Source organism: Silene latifolia, chromosome Y (assembly GCF_048544455.1).
Source record: "Silene latifolia isolate original U9 population chromosome Y, ASM4854445v1, whole genome shotgun sequence".
In the NCBI taxonomy this organism is placed as follows: Eukaryota; Viridiplantae; Streptophyta; class Magnoliopsida; order Caryophyllales; family Caryophyllaceae; genus Silene; species Silene latifolia.
Genome location: NC_133538.1, coordinates 347,091,274 through 347,107,189, shown reverse-complemented (window position 1 = coordinate 347,107,189; position 15,916 = coordinate 347,091,274). Strand labels below are relative to the sequence as shown.

The following is a 15,916-nucleotide window of genomic DNA, read 5'->3' as shown; positions in this document are numbered from 1 at the left end:
TAGCTAGGACCGTGACTAGGCCGCCATTGACAATAACGGTCGTGCCCTTTTTCCCATTATCAACATTAAGCCATCTATCAACCAATAGCCTCAAAGAGTTGTAAGGCTTGGTGTGAATTCTTCCGATATTCAAAGCCGATTCAAGGAGAATAAAATCAAGTCTTGTGAAATGATTGGTGTCTTTCCTAGCAATTATGGTATTTCCCACAACCTTGTGCCATACTCTTATGCCCGGATGATGGACCAAAAGAGCACGACATGCATGAAAATCCTCAAATTTCTTCCCGGAGATTGCCTCCCAAAGAGGCTCGGGGTCATACTTTCCATAATGCTTAAGATAACTCGATTCATCACTAAGACCCAAAATTTCACCTAATTCCGTAAAGGTAATGCGTCTACTAACATTAGCTAGACGAAACTCGAGATTTTCTCTATTCTCAACTTTGGTGACTTTCAAAGAACTTAAAAATTCCAAGACAAGGGAGGGGTATGTCAATTCCTTTGTTTCAAACAATTTCTTCAACCCCATGGCTTTGAAAAAGGCTTTTGTTTGTTCAAGAACACCCAATTTTTCCAAGGTATCTTCACATATGAATTTGGTGGATTGTAATGATTTCATAGCAAACTTGACAAAGGTATTTCTATGGGTATCGGAAATAAAAGTTACCTCCGGATAATGCAAAAGTTGATTAATTACCGGAGTAGAAGATGTTGATGGTCCCATAGAAGGTTGTTGTTGTTGTTGCACTTCCAAGTTTGGTGTTGCCACCACCATAGCCAAAGCTTTCTTTGTTTGAAGAGCCTTTTGCCTTTGTGAGAGTGCCTTAGCCTTTGGTGCCTTTGTTGCCTTTGTTGCACCCTTAGTCCTTGCCATTGATGAGCTTAACCAAGAAAAGAGTGAAAAATCTTCAATTTGTAGTATGCCCAAATCGATTTGAAGGTGAAAGGCTTTGCCTTTATGAAAACAAAAATCGACTCAAAGGTTGAAGATTTTGTTCTTGGTTTTGATTTTTGTTGAAGAAGGAGTGATTAATTTGTTGTTGGAAGGATGGTTTGATTTGTTTTTGTTGAATGTTGTTGAGGGTTTTTGTTTTTATGATGGAGAGGATGAGGGTTTTGATGTTGTGGGTAGTGTTTATGAATGAATGAATGAAGGTGGGAGGGGTTATAAAGAGGCCGAAAATTTCAAAACTGCAGGGGCAATCCGTGCGGATTAGGCACAATCCGTGCCGATTCTGCTTCCTCTACCTTTGCAAAAACTCGCCTAAAGACGGGCGGATTTGGTACAATCCGCTCGGATTTGCTGAACATGGGACGAGCGGATTTGCTTAAGGACGGACGGATTTCTGTCCAGAGAAATTTGCTTGTTTTCCTCAGCTGCAAAGACGGGCATCTTTCTCACAAGACGGACGGATTCTTCAGGACGGGCGGATTTTCAGAAATCCGCTTGGATTCTTTAACAGTCAAGAAAATTTCAAAATTCAGCTCAGTTCAAGACGGGCGTCTTTTCTGCAGGACGCTCGGATTGCATAAGACGGGCGGATTCTTCCTCAGTGTACACGGATTCAGTTCCACCCGTGCACAACGCATTCCCTTTATCATTCTTCCATTCTTTCTTCAAGTCTTGTGTTCTTCATTGTGGGGGCACTACTAAGGCATGGATAGCCTAGGTAATTGCCATCCCCACACTAAGGTAAAGCACTACACATCAATTGAAATTGTTAGTCCCTCCCTCACTTCTCTCTTACATGACAATTATTTTGATCAAAGTAAATAAAAATCCAAAGATGACAAAAAATGCAATACAAGAATTGAAATGTAAGTTAGGGAGTTAGAAATATTTACAAGTGGTGGTTTAGGGAGGACTCCACCAAACTCTCATTCTTGATGAGATGTCAAGGGGGCATGTTCAAGGTGTTGTTGATGTTGCTCAACACCTTGAAGAAGTAATCAAAAGCTTGTTCATTATCATGGTAGAGGTCCTCAATAGACCGTGGCCCTTGTTGTTGATCATGATCGATGGCATGTCCAATGTAGGGATTAAAAATCCCTTCAAATTCGTCATCCCAAAGACCACAAACTTCATTGAGTTGATCATTGAAAATCTCTTGCTTAGATGGAGACAACTCTCCCAATTTCTTCTCTTGGCCAATGAGGCCATCTTCTTCTTCCTTGGTTGATTTTGATGAGATTTGCAAGCTCTCCTTGTCACAATTCACTTGCTCTTTGAATGGAGCATCTTCAACTTTCTTTTTCCATTGGAGTTCCGATTTCTTCCTTTCATCTTTTCGGCTATAATGATCAATCATGAAACATGGCTCATGCAAACGAGGAGCTCTCATAGTCTTGTCAAGATTAAAAGTTATGCTTTCATCTCCCACTTCTAGAGTGAGCTCTCCATGTTTCACATCAATTACCGCACCGGCGGTGTGTAGGAAAGGTCTTCCTAAGATGATTGGAATGTTGGAATCTTCCTCCATATCAACAATGACAAAGTCCACCGGGATGAAAAACTTCCCAATTCGCACGGGGACATCTTCCCATATCCCTAACGGTGTCTTCGTTGATCTATCGGCCATTTGGAGTGTGATGTTGGTACATTTAAGCTCTCCCATCCCCAACCTTTTACTTACCGAGTATGGCATGACACTCACATTAGCCCCTAGATCACATAAGGCTTTGTTGATCGTCGTGTCGCCAACGGTACACGGTATTGAGAAGCTTCCCGGATCCTTTAACTTTGGAGGTGAACTCCCTTGAAGTATTGCACTACTCACCTTAGTGAAGGCGATAGTCTCAAGCTTCCGGATCGACTTCTTCTTTGTGAGGATATCTTTCATGTACTTTGCATAGGCCGGAACGTGATTGATTAATTCCGTGAAAGGAATTGAGACTCCTAAATTCTTCACAATTTCCATGAACTTTCCAAGTTGATCATCAAATTTGGGCTTGGCTTGACGACTTGGAAAAGGAAGTCTAATCACAATGGGCTCCTTCTCTTTGGCCTTGTCTTCATTTTTCTTTGAACTTTCTTCTTTTGATGATTCTCCATCTTTGGAGTTTTGCACAATTTCTTCCTTTTCACTAGCTTCCACAACTTCATCCTCAACTTGCTTCTTCGGTGCTTCATACCTTGTACCACTTCTCAAGTGAATGGCACTAACCGTTTCATGTCTAGGGGATTACTTTGAGGTGGTAATTGCCCCTTTGTCTTTGTGAGCTTGAAGATGCTAGTTGAGTCAATTGTGTTTCCAACATCTTGGTGTGAGCTAGAATGTTGTTGATGGTGGTTTCTTTTGCTTGGCTATCTTTTTGCATTTGGGTGAAAAATTCTTGTTGATTCTTTTGCATTTGGAGGACCGCTTTTTGGACATCAAAACCTTGGTCATTTTGGTGATTGTATGGGTTTTCATTTTGGTAACCTTGGTTTTGATTGTAAAAGGGTCTTTGATTTTGGTTTCTCATGGGTGGTGGAGTGTATGTTGTTTGAGGGTTTTGAACATTTTGGCTTTTGTATGAGAGATTTGGATGGAACTTGGTGTTTTCATTGTAAAAATTTGAATAAGGGGTACCACTTTTGTAAGCTTGGAAAGCATTCACTTGTTCGGTTGTTCCCCGACACTCACTTGGGTCATGACCCAAAGTTCCACAATTCTCACATATCCCACTTGGGATTGATGAGGATGCCGTCATGGCATTGACATGATGCTTCGATGATTTTGAGTTTTCCTCAAGTCTAGCCATAGCTTGTTCAAACTTCAAGTTGATTGTGTCAATGTGAGCACTAAGTTGAGCACCCAATTGAGTAACGGAGTCCACTTCATGCCTTCCTCCTCTAGTAGCCTTGTGAGGTCTACTATATTGTGAGTTATGGACTGCCATTTCCTCAATCTTGTTCCATGTTTGATTGTCATCAACTTCGGTGAACATTCCATTTGATCCCATATTGAGAATATTCCTAGAATCTTCATATAAACCATTCCAAAATTGTTGTACCAAAAACCATTCGCTAAGTCCATGGTGAGGACATGAGCGACAAATACCTTTGAACCGCTCCCAAGCTTCATACAAAGACTCTTCATCCCTTTGCTTAAAACCCGTAATTTGAGCTCTTAGCATGTTGGTCTTTTCCGGTGGGTAGAATTTTTTGTAGAAAGCTAGAGCCAACTTCTTCCAAGAATCTATTCCAAGGGTGGCCTTATCAAGGCCTTTCAACCATTGCTTTGCGGTGCCGATTAAGGAAAAAGGAAATAAGACCCATCTAATTTGGTCTTGAGTCACGCCCGTTTGAGAGATAGCATCACAATAATCGCAAAAGGTTTCCATATGAGAATGAGGGTCCTCACTAGGCATCCCCCCAAATTGGCTCCTCTCAACTAGTTGGATGAAGGCGGACTTGGGAATAAAATTTCCGGTGAGATGTTGCAGTGTAGGAGTACCATTTGGTAGATTCTCCTCGGTGGGTACGGAGTGTGACGAGAATTTTGGCATTGTAGGTGGATTTTGTGGGGTATTGTGTAATGGGTTTTCTTCTCCTTCTATTGCGAAAGGATTGACAAACTCACTAGTGGGTTGAACAACTTCACTAACACCTCTCAAATTCCTCCTAACAAGTCTCCTATTGTTCGTCAAGGTTCTTTCGATTTCACGGTCAAAAGGTAACAAATCACTTTGTAACCTTCTAGACATGCAAAATATCAAACAACTCAAAAACAATTAGAACAAACCTTGAGGAGTTTTACTTCCTCAAGGTGAAGAAAGACACAACTAATAACAATAAAAATAAATCTAAGTCAAACAAACACCGTCCCCGGCAACGGCGCCAGTTTTGATGCGATCCCGCTAAGTGTTCACAAATTAGGATGTGGTCGTTGGTCACGGTCGAATCAAAACACAATTTATAGCTTAACAAGCAACTCTAAAATTAGTAAAGAGGCAAGTAAAGGTCGGATCGCAAGGGACGGGAGTTGAAATGAGATTTCTATTGTAACTAGTGGTGTCTAAGGGGTGTCAAAAATTGGGTTGATGTAGAAGGTTACTAAACTAGAATAACAATAAACAAGCAAGATGAATTAAAGGGGTGTAAACAATTGATTAAAGGCACTAGGGTGTCATGGGATCATAGGGGAATCAAGGGATATGATCATACAAACATGTTCTCAAATTATAAGCAAGCAATTATTGTTGTGATGGATTGAGTTGGGTTATATCTTACAATCCTAGGAAAGTTTGGGTCCCGGAGCCGAATCGATTAGATTGTACAACACCTACAAGTCGACTTAATCTTCCCTACTCAACAACATGCATGGTCTAATGAGACTCGAGTTGGGTTATGTCTTACAAGTCTCATTGAAAAGATAGGAGATGATAGTAAATGCAAGGATTCATAGGCTTAGCATTTCATCAAATATAACATGTGCATGAGTTGAGATCAAAACAAGCAAGCAAATAAAACATGAAAGCATATTAATTTAAGCATGAATCATTCCCCATGTTGGTTTCCCCTAATCACCCATTAACCCTAGCTAAGAGACTACTCACTCATTATCATGTTGATCATGCTAGCAAGGTTGTCAATCATACTAACAATATGAAACATGATGAATAAATGAAAGTAATTAACAATAATTAAAAAGGGATTAAGAGATTATACCTACTAATGATTCCAATAATAAAGCAAGAATAATAGAAGTACTTGAATGCTAGATTGAGAGGTTGTCAATCTCCCAATAATAACCCAAATAATCTTCAATTACCCAAAATAAAGGATGAACAAAAGAGAGATTAAAGAACTAAAACTTGGATTAAAACTTGATTAATACTTGATTACAATATTGAAGAGAGATTTGATTGATATTAACTACACTAATTATTGATAAGAAGAACATGCTCCTCTAATTAGCCTAATGGGGTATTTATAGTGAAAATTAGGGAGGATGCATTAGGGTTAACTAAGGGCTAAACTAGTAATTACACTTTTTAAGTTGAGCAAGGAGGACCCGGTATTTTCTGAGAGAAGGGCTTCTCTTTTCGTAGCTTGAAGAAGACAATTCGTGCTTTGTGAAGAAATCCGGCGGAATAAGGTCGGGACGGCGGATTTGGCGGTGGAATCCGAGCGGATTCGAGGAATCCGGACGGATTGTTGAGGGGAATCCGAGCGGATTCGAGCACGGACGCCTCGGATTGTGCGAGAGGCCGGACGGGCGGATTGTTGACAATCCGCTCGGATTGTCGATCAAAGATAGTAACTTCTTCTTTTCTTCCCTTTTCTTCATAAATTCCTTGGGGATTTCTTTGGGGACTCAAGGATCTTTCCTCAACATTGCTCTTCTACTATGATATGTACAAAGGCCTTCTAATGTTGTCTCTCCTTGATGCTTGGTCATTGAATTCGATCAATTTAGTCTCGTTTTGCCATGAAAATGCAAGATTCTTACTCCTTTCCTACCAAGGGATCAAAATCTCAAAGAATATGCAAAACAAAGAACTAAAGATAAGAAATGACCCAAATAAGCACTAAAAAGCATGGAAACAAGGCTAATTCGGGGGCTAAATATGCGCCAATTATGGTCACATCAACAGTAAACAAACAGCTCAATCATCACATATATACTCTGAACTCCAATCCCAACTCCACAATCCTGACTACACACTAAAGTGTGTAGCCCTGCCAAAGTGCCCATCGCAACAGGTCACTCCATGCCGCCAGTGAGGAACCGCAGCCGTACCCACCAAATCCCCGCTCATCTCCGTCGAGCGATAAACCCAAATTCCTTAATGTGCGCATCCCTTCTGTGGCGGGTTCCACAGAAGGCGAATAATGGGTGTGAAGCCACTCCCGAAAGTGACTCTACTCAGCCAGGGACGCGCCCCGAAGAACACAGACAGATACAATCAATCACAACTACTATCAACAACCAAATCCAACAATCGTCACAATACGAGTAAGATAATATTCAACCATCACAAAACACCATCAACACATTATGGGACTAGTACTAAGGAGGGAGCCCTACCTGGAAAGCAACACAGTCAGGTGATCTCAACAGCTGATATCAAAAGGCTTCTTCTACGAATCCTCCTCCTAACATACAATCATACAATTACTACCAATCGAGAAACACAACAAAACCCCCAAATCAGCAAATTAGGGTTTAACTAACTTTAACGAAATACTATAAAAACAGTATGTAGATCTTACCCTCGACGCAAGGATTACAAAGGTATAAAGAAACACGAATTCCGACCTTCCAAGCTCCGGGATTTGCCAACAATGCGATTGATGCGAAGAACGTAGATTGTTTTCTCTTTTGAAAGTAATTAGGTTTGTAAAAGTGTTTAAAGAAAGTGACGGGAGTAATTATATATTAAATCGTATTATTAACAAAACCCGATAAATCATCCCCCCGTAAACCGGCTACTCGATCGAGTAGGTGACATACTCGATCGAGTGCCTCCTACTCGATCGAGTATCCAGGTTACTCGATCGAGTACCCAACAGGTCAGAAACTATTTAAAAACGCAACACACCCTTACTCGACAGAGTAAGGCCCACTCGATAGAGTACCCAGAGACTCATAAAACCTAGTATTACAGTCTTCCCTCCTTAAAAAGAACTTCGTCCTCGAAGTTCAAACCACAACAAAACAAAGACACATACTACTACACTCCCAACTCAACAACCGAAACAAAACTCAACAATAAACATGTTACTAACCCAAACTCAACCCGACTCAACCACAACAAACATACCGACACAACATAAAAAGATATAAAAAGCTCTTAAAAACTCTTCGCGATCATCTCCTACCCCCTAAAAGAAACAAGGTTACGTCCCCGTAACCATACATACCTGATCAAAAAGGAAAGGGTAACACTCTCTCATGGCCTCCTCTGCCTCCCATGTAGCTTCCTCAGACTCGTGGTTAGACCAAAGGATCTTAACCAAAACTGTCTCACAACTCCTAGTCTTCCTAACCTTCCGGTCAAGAATCTGTTTAGGCACCTCAAGATATGATAAGGATTCATCTAGCTCTAAGCTCTCTGCCTCTAACACATGTGACGCGTCACTCACATACTTCCACAGCTGAGATACATGAAACACATTATGCACTCTCTCTAACGCAGCTGGTAAAGCCAGACGATATGCAACCTCTCCAACCCGCTCTAAGATCTCATAAGGCCCTATAAAATTCTGACTCAGCTTGCCTTTCTTCTCAAATCTCATAACCTCACGCATAGGAGACACTTTCAGAAGAACCTTGTCCCCAACCTGAAACTCTATATCCCGGCGGTGTAGATCTGCATAACTCTTTTGCCTATCCTAAGCTGCTCTCATCCGTTCCCTGATCATCTTAATCTGCTCAACCATCTCATGCACCATCTCTGGTCCTAGAACCACTTTCTCAGCATTGTGGTCCCAACAAATCGGACTCCTACATATCCTCCCATATAAGGCCTCAAACGGTGCCATACCAATACTAGTGTGATAGCTGTTGTTGTAAGAAAACTATATCAAATCCAACCTCTATTCCCAGCTACCACCAAAGTTCTTCACACAAGCTCGCAACATATCCTCAAGAGTCTTGACCGTTCTCTCAGTCTGACCGTCTTTCGCAGGATGAAATGCTGTACTCATCTTCAAAGTTGTTCCCAAAGATTCCTGCAACTCTTTCCAAAACCTTGAGATAAATCTCGCATCTCTGTCAGATACTATGTCCTTAGGGACTCCATGTAACATTACCACATTCTTCCGATAAGCCATAGCTAATTGTGCTTTAGTCCATGTATCTTTCATTGGCACAAAGTGAGCTGACTTGGTCAGTCGATCCACTATTACCCATATCATGTTGTTACCCTGTTGACTCTTTGGCAAACCCACGATAAAATCCATAGAAATGGATTCCCACTTCCACTCATGTACCTCTATAGACTGAATCTTACCTTGTGGTCGTTGCTGTTCCACTTTAACTCTATGCATGTCAAACAACGGGCCACAAACTCAGCTGTTTATTTCTTCATCCCAGGCCACCAGAACGTGTTCTTTAAATCTTTGTACAGCTTGTCACCACCTGTATGTACTGAATATGATGTACAATGTTCCTCTGTCATGATTGTCTTTTTCAGCTCCTCATCATTAGGGACACACCATCTACCATCAAACCTCAAACTACCATCTCTATGAATAGAGAATCGAGACACTATCCCTTTCTCTACTCCAGCTCTCCACTCAACCATCTTAGGATCCAACGCCTGTTTACCTCGAATATCATCATAAAGATCAGGCTGCACTATCAAATCTCCCATGGCATCCCCTCTCTGCATCATATGTATCCCAAACCTCCCCACCTCATCTCTCAATCTCATCAAAGATAGAGCTGTACACAAAGAATGTACACTCTTCCTACTCAAAGCATCTGCAACAACATTGGCTTTCCCTTCATGGTAGATAATATCCATGTCATAATCGCCAATCAGCTCCATCCACCTCCTCTGTCTCATGTTCAACTCCTTTTGAGTGAAGATGTACTTGAGACACTTGTGATCCGAAAATACCTTAAAGGTCGCTCCATAAAGTTAATGTCTCCAAATCTTGAGAGAAAATACCACAACACCCAACTCTAGATCATGTGTACGGTAGTTCTCCTCATACGGCTTCAATTGCCTAGAAGCATAGGCATTCACCTTACCGTTCTGCATCAACACACATCCCAACCCGTTCTTTGAGGCATTTGTATAAACCTCAAAGTTCTCGATTCCTTCAGGCAATGCTAAGATAGGAGCTGTGGTCAAACGCTCCTTTAATGTTTGGAACGCCGTCTCACAACTCTCATCCCAACGAAACGTGTTCTCTTTCCTCATCAACGCTGTCATAGGTCTAGCAATCTTGGAGAAATCTTTCATGAACCGTCTGTAGTATCCAGCTAAACCCAAGAAACTCCTGATCTCAGCAACATTCTTTGGTGCTTCCCATCTTGTCACTGCCTCAATCTTTGCCCCATCCTTAGAGATCACATGCCCCAGAAAAGCAACTTTCTCTAACCAGAACTCACACTTGGACAACTTAGCATATAACTCATGCTCCCTCAAAGTCTGCAACACAATCCTGAGATGCTCCTCATGCTCCTCCTTAGTCTTGGAGTAGACTAAGATGTCATCGATAAACACCACTACAAACTTGTCTAAAAATTGTCTGAAGATTATATTTATCAAATCCATAAACATAGCCGATGCATTAGATAACCCAAACGGCATCACCACATACTCATAATGGCCATACCTCGATGTAAAAGCTGTCTTTGGTATGTCCACCTCTCTAATCTTCACCTGATGGTACCCCGACCTTAAATCAATCTTAGAAAAGACTGATGCACCACTCAACTGATCAAACAAGTCATCTATCCTTGGCAAAGGATACTTGTTCTTCACCGTCACTCGGATCAGCTCCCTGTAGTCTATGCACAACCTCAAGCTCCCATCTTTCTTCTTCACAAAAAGAACCGGTGCTCCCCACGGTGATACACTAGGTCTAATGTATCCCTTCTCTATCAGATCGTCTAACTGCTTCTTGAGCTCCTCCATCTCCTTAGGACATATCTGGTACGGTGCCTTAGAGATTGGCCCCGTTCCCGGTTTCAACTCAACCGTGAAATCTATCTCCCTCTCCGGTGGCAACCCCGGAATCTCCTCTGGAAAGACATTTGCAAACTCACCCACCACTGGTATCTGATCAACTGTCGGACTCTCTATCCGGTCATCTCTCACATGGCACAAGATCAAAGGGCATCCCTTCCTCAGATAAGACTTCAAGGTAACAGCTGCATTCATCTTAACTTTGGGTTTGACCACAAACCCACGATAAGACACACTAACACCCTTAGGACCTCTCAAAGACACTTTCTTTTGATGACAGTCTATCTTAGCTTTATACTTTCCCAACCAATCCATCCCGACTATCATCTCAAAACCGTCAAAAGGAAACTCTAGCAAGTCTACAGGTAGATCAACTTGCCCAACTATCATAGGTACATCCCTATACAACCTCCCACAAGATACAGACTCACCCGAAGGTATAAAAACTTTCTCACTTACAGACTCATATACCCTCAAACCCAACCATTTAACATGACTCGAAGATACAAACGACTGAGACGCCCCCGAATCAAATAAAACAAAGGTATGAATACCGTTAATAAGAAAAGTACCAGTGATAACATGTGCATCATCCTCAGCTGCTTTCTTGTCCATCATGAACAGCTTTCCATCGGTCTTCTCATCCACCTCCCAGACAAGATCTTGGGCGATGTGGTCGGTTTAGCACCCGACCCCTGATTGTTGTTATTGTTCGTAGCAGGTTTCTGATAGGAATTACCGCCATTGCGGTTACCTCCACCCTGGTAGCTCTGACTTCCCCGGTTAGACCATGATCCATACGGTCTATTGCTCGTATAACTCTGTGCCGGCCCCTGAGAATAGCTCCCCTGAGCCGATCTCTGAAAAGCTCCAGGTAAACTCGTACACTCATGTCTCTTGTGGCCTACACCGCCACAGCCATAGTAGGTCATCCCCCAACTACCACTACCACTCATACGGCCACGCCCAAAGGAAGCCCCAGCACTGAACCCTGACCTAGAAGAAAACGCTCTAGCCTGATTGTGGTTGCCTTTCTTGTGACTAGATTGGCCACCACCCTCACTCTCAGCCTTTCTTTTCTCAACTCCTCTCTCCTGAGCCATCTTCACTAACCTCTCAGCTCTCCCAGCCCTCTCATAAGCTTCCTTAACATCGGTAAGGACTCCCACGGGTAACTTATCCATGATCTTAGGGGTCAACCCCCTCTCAAATCTCAGCGCTAGGTTCTCCTCACTCAAACCCATATCCTCAGCATACCTAGACTTCTCATTAAACTGCTTGTAGTACTCAGCCACTGACATGTCAGATGTCTTCCTAAACCCATCAAACTCCTCCCTCAAATTACTCCTCACATGCTCAGGTACGAACTCTTTCCTCATAGCTCTCCGAAACTCTTCCCAAGGTATAGCAGGTAAGCTCTGCTTTGTGTACATCTCCCTAGCACTCACCTTCACCTTATCCCACCACTCACTAGCTGCTTCCCTCAGGTAGAACGCAACTTGTTCTACTCTCATCTCATCGGGACGAAAGGTACCGGGTCCAAAGATGTTCTCCATCTCACGATGCCAGTTGTCAAGAAGATTAGGCTCCCCGGTCCCCTTGTACTCTTTTGGGTTAAACCTCGCTATATAAAGGCTGATCTTGGAGTGGTCAAACTCCTTATCCTTTCCCACTCTCTTTAGGGCCTCAGTAAGAGCATCCTGATGCTCCAACATCTTAATGACATCATCGATGTTCATGCTCTCAGCTCTCGCATACAAGGCGTTTCTCTTGGGCAGCATCTTGAACTTATATAAGAAAGGGTAGATATAAACATATGCACTAAAACCTCAAAACACGAAAGCAGACTGCCCAGAACACACTCGATCGAGTGCCTAAACCTACTCGATCGAGTAGAGGCTACTCGATCGAGGCCCACCATACTCGATCGAGTGCCCCGACATCAGACCCAAAACAGACCTTCTGATCTCTAACATACTCGACCGAGTAGCACTCGATCGAGTAGGGGGTCACTCGATCGAGTAGCACGGCTACTCGATCGAGCGACCCCCTACTCGATCGAGTGCCCAAAAACACGATTCTGGTTATAAAAACGTCAATTACCCACTCGATCGAGTCAGACCCACTCGACCGAGTACCTCACCTACTCGATCGAGTGCCCCCTACTCGATCGAGTCATGCTGACTCGTATATACTACCCGCATGTTATCTCACACATCCCAACATACTATACAACTTCATAAACTCAACCTTATAATATAGCTAAGCATGAAATTCTACACAACTCTTCATATGATCAACAAAACAACTATTTCATGTTATCAAATGCCACATAATAAACATCCAACATGCTTCTTATTCAAACAACATTTTTATATACTTCACCAACCTTTCATTCACAATTTCAATCTTCTACTCCCAACATCCAATAATTCACAACGTACATCGTCACATCCACATTCAAGCTAACAAACATCACATACGACCTTGACATATACACCCCATGTGACTGGTTCAAAATTGTAGGGCGAGTTCGCGACTTTAGGACGTCTCCCAAGTCTTTGCATTAGCTCCTACAACCTTTACCCCGGGTTCATTTTAATTGACTCCCTATATTCATTAGATTCATTGGTTACAGGTTTCAGGATCGTCGCTCTGATACCATTTTGTAACACTCTCATACTCCAAGTGCCTTACCAGGACCACTCAGGTATAAATATGCTACCATCTCGGTTGCCCGAGACAATGATGATCATAAGACAATAACGAAACAACATTTAAATAGTATAACTTTAGTGAATAGAATACAATCCAAAACCAAATACCAAAATACGGTTACATGTTCTCAAAATCAACTGTCTACTCAGCTAAATGAAATGTTTAATAAACTAATCATGCTACAGCGGAAGACTCTATCATCAGATGGGGGCACATCCCAGCTAACCTATGTAACTCGACTCATACCTGCTCAACAACTGCTTACCATCCCCGAATGGATCACCGCAGTTTTTAAAACAATAAACGGGGTCCGTACTAATCACATAATTTATATAAACCAACAACACAGTAAACAAACAGCTCAATCATCACAGATATACTCCGAACTCCAATCCCAACTCCACAATCCTAACTACACACTAAAGTGTGTAGCCCTGCCAGAGTGCCCATGGCAATAGGACACTCCACGCCGCCAGTGGGGGACCGCAGCAGTACCCACCAAATCCCCGCTCATCTCCATCGAGCGATAAACCTAAATTCCTTAATGTGCACATCCCTTCTGTGGCGGGTTCCACAGAAGGCGAATAATGGGCGTGAAGCCACTCCCGCAAGTGACTCCACTCACCAGGGACGCGTCCCGAAGAACACAGACAGATACAATCAATCACAACTACTATCAACAACCAAATCCAACAATCGTCACAATACGAGTAAGATAATATTCAACCATTACAAAACACCATCAACACATTATGGGACTAATACTGAGTAGGGAAACCCTACCTGGAAAGCAACACAGTCAGACGATCTCAACAGATGATATCAAAAGGCTTCTTCTACGATTCCTCCTCCTAAAATACAATCATACAATTACTACCAATCAAGAAACACAACAAAACCCCCAAATCCCCAAATTAGGGTTTAACTAACTTTAACGAAATACTATAAAAACAGTATGTAGATCTTACCCTCGATGCAAGGATTACAAAGGTATAAAGAAACACGAATTCCGACCTTCCAAGCTCCGGGATTTGCCAATAATGTGATTGATGCGAAGAACGTAGATTGTTTTCTCTTTTGAAAGTAATTAGGTTTGTAAAAGTGTTTAAAGAAAGTGACGGGAGTAATTATATATTAAATCGCATTATTAACAAAACCCGATAAATCATCCCCCCGTAAACCGGCTACTCGATCGAGTAGGTGACATACTCGATCGAGTGCCTCCTACTCGATCGAGTATCCAGGTTACTCGATCGACTACCCAACAGGTCATAAACTATTTAAAAACGCAACACACCCTTACTCGACAGAGTAAGGCCCACTCGATAGAGTACCCAGAGACTCATAAAACCGTAGTATTACAATAGGTCACTACCATCAAACTTAAGGAAGGAGCAAGATGAAGCGAGGAAGAGAGGTATGAACAATAACGCTTATGGTCAAAGAATAAGATGAATTAGACAACAGGGAAACGCCAGGTACTCAAACCTCGAACAACAACATCATCCTAAACGGTTCCGAAAACTTCCGAACAACAAAACTCATAACCCAAACACTCCCAAGGATTTCTTCAAATTACTTATGTTACTTCATCTTAAGTTATTCCTTGAAACAAAGTGCTCCACTATAAGTGTGGTCTCAACACCCCAAATCCTCAAACATTCACCGACAACTTCTATAAGATCAAATTCAAAGTTTCCAACAAAGCTATACTCATATCCAACTGGCGTCATCCATACTATTATCTCTTCTAGTTACTAAAACAAGCGCTAATACTTCCTAACACGTAGCTTAGTCTCACTCTCATACTATACCTCAAGTAGTAATCAAGATCACACACTTAGACTAACTTACAATCCCACCATTAGCATTTATCACATGGTGACATATACATTAAACCCTCATATCCAAAGTAACTACAAAAGCCAATCACAAACTCGACTTACTTAGTCAATCCTACATCGTTAAATCCACCATTCAATTTCATCCACCTTAGGTCAAGTATAAAGCACTAGTATCCCAAACATAAACAACAAAGCCAGGTTCTATAACCTTAGTAACCAATGCAACTCACACTTGACACACAAAATCCACCAATCAAATATACTCACTTTATCAAGGATCTAGGTATATGAACCATCAAGTATGTCTCATCACACTACCTAAGTCTTTCCAACATCAAATCCTCTCAAAACTAGGGTTATGGGTCAACCACAAACAAACTCCTCAAAAGTCAAATTTTCCAACCAAGGTCAACATTCCTCAACAAAAAGAGTATCATCAAAAGGCGTTAAGGAAGGATTAGCAAGGAACAAAGGACAAGTTAGGGAATACAAGAGTGACTTACAAGGAAAAAGAAAAGAGGATTTAGAAGAAGGAATAAGCATTAAGAAGTAAAGAACAGGGCAAGGTATACAAAGAATGAGAAACATCATCGAGGAAGTGGAAGCATTCTTCAAAGGTTGAAAAATCTTCAATCCTCAGCAATAGGCACCAAATCTTGATCTTCATGTAGGTAAGCTCACGGTCATTGATCCAAGGACACAACAATTGTTAAATGACAATC

At 41.9% G+C, this 15,916-nt stretch overlaps 1 non-coding gene across 1 annotated transcript; it reads left to right on the top strand.

Moving 5' to 3' along the window:
- The first annotated feature begins 4,012 nt into the window (after positions 1–4,012).
- Positions 4,013–4,119, top strand: LOC141634596 (small nucleolar RNA R71). The gene has a single exon (XR_012539323.1). It is a non-coding gene; the product is annotated as a small nucleolar RNA R71 (small nucleolar RNA).
- Positions 4,120–15,916: the final 11,797 nt, after the last annotated feature.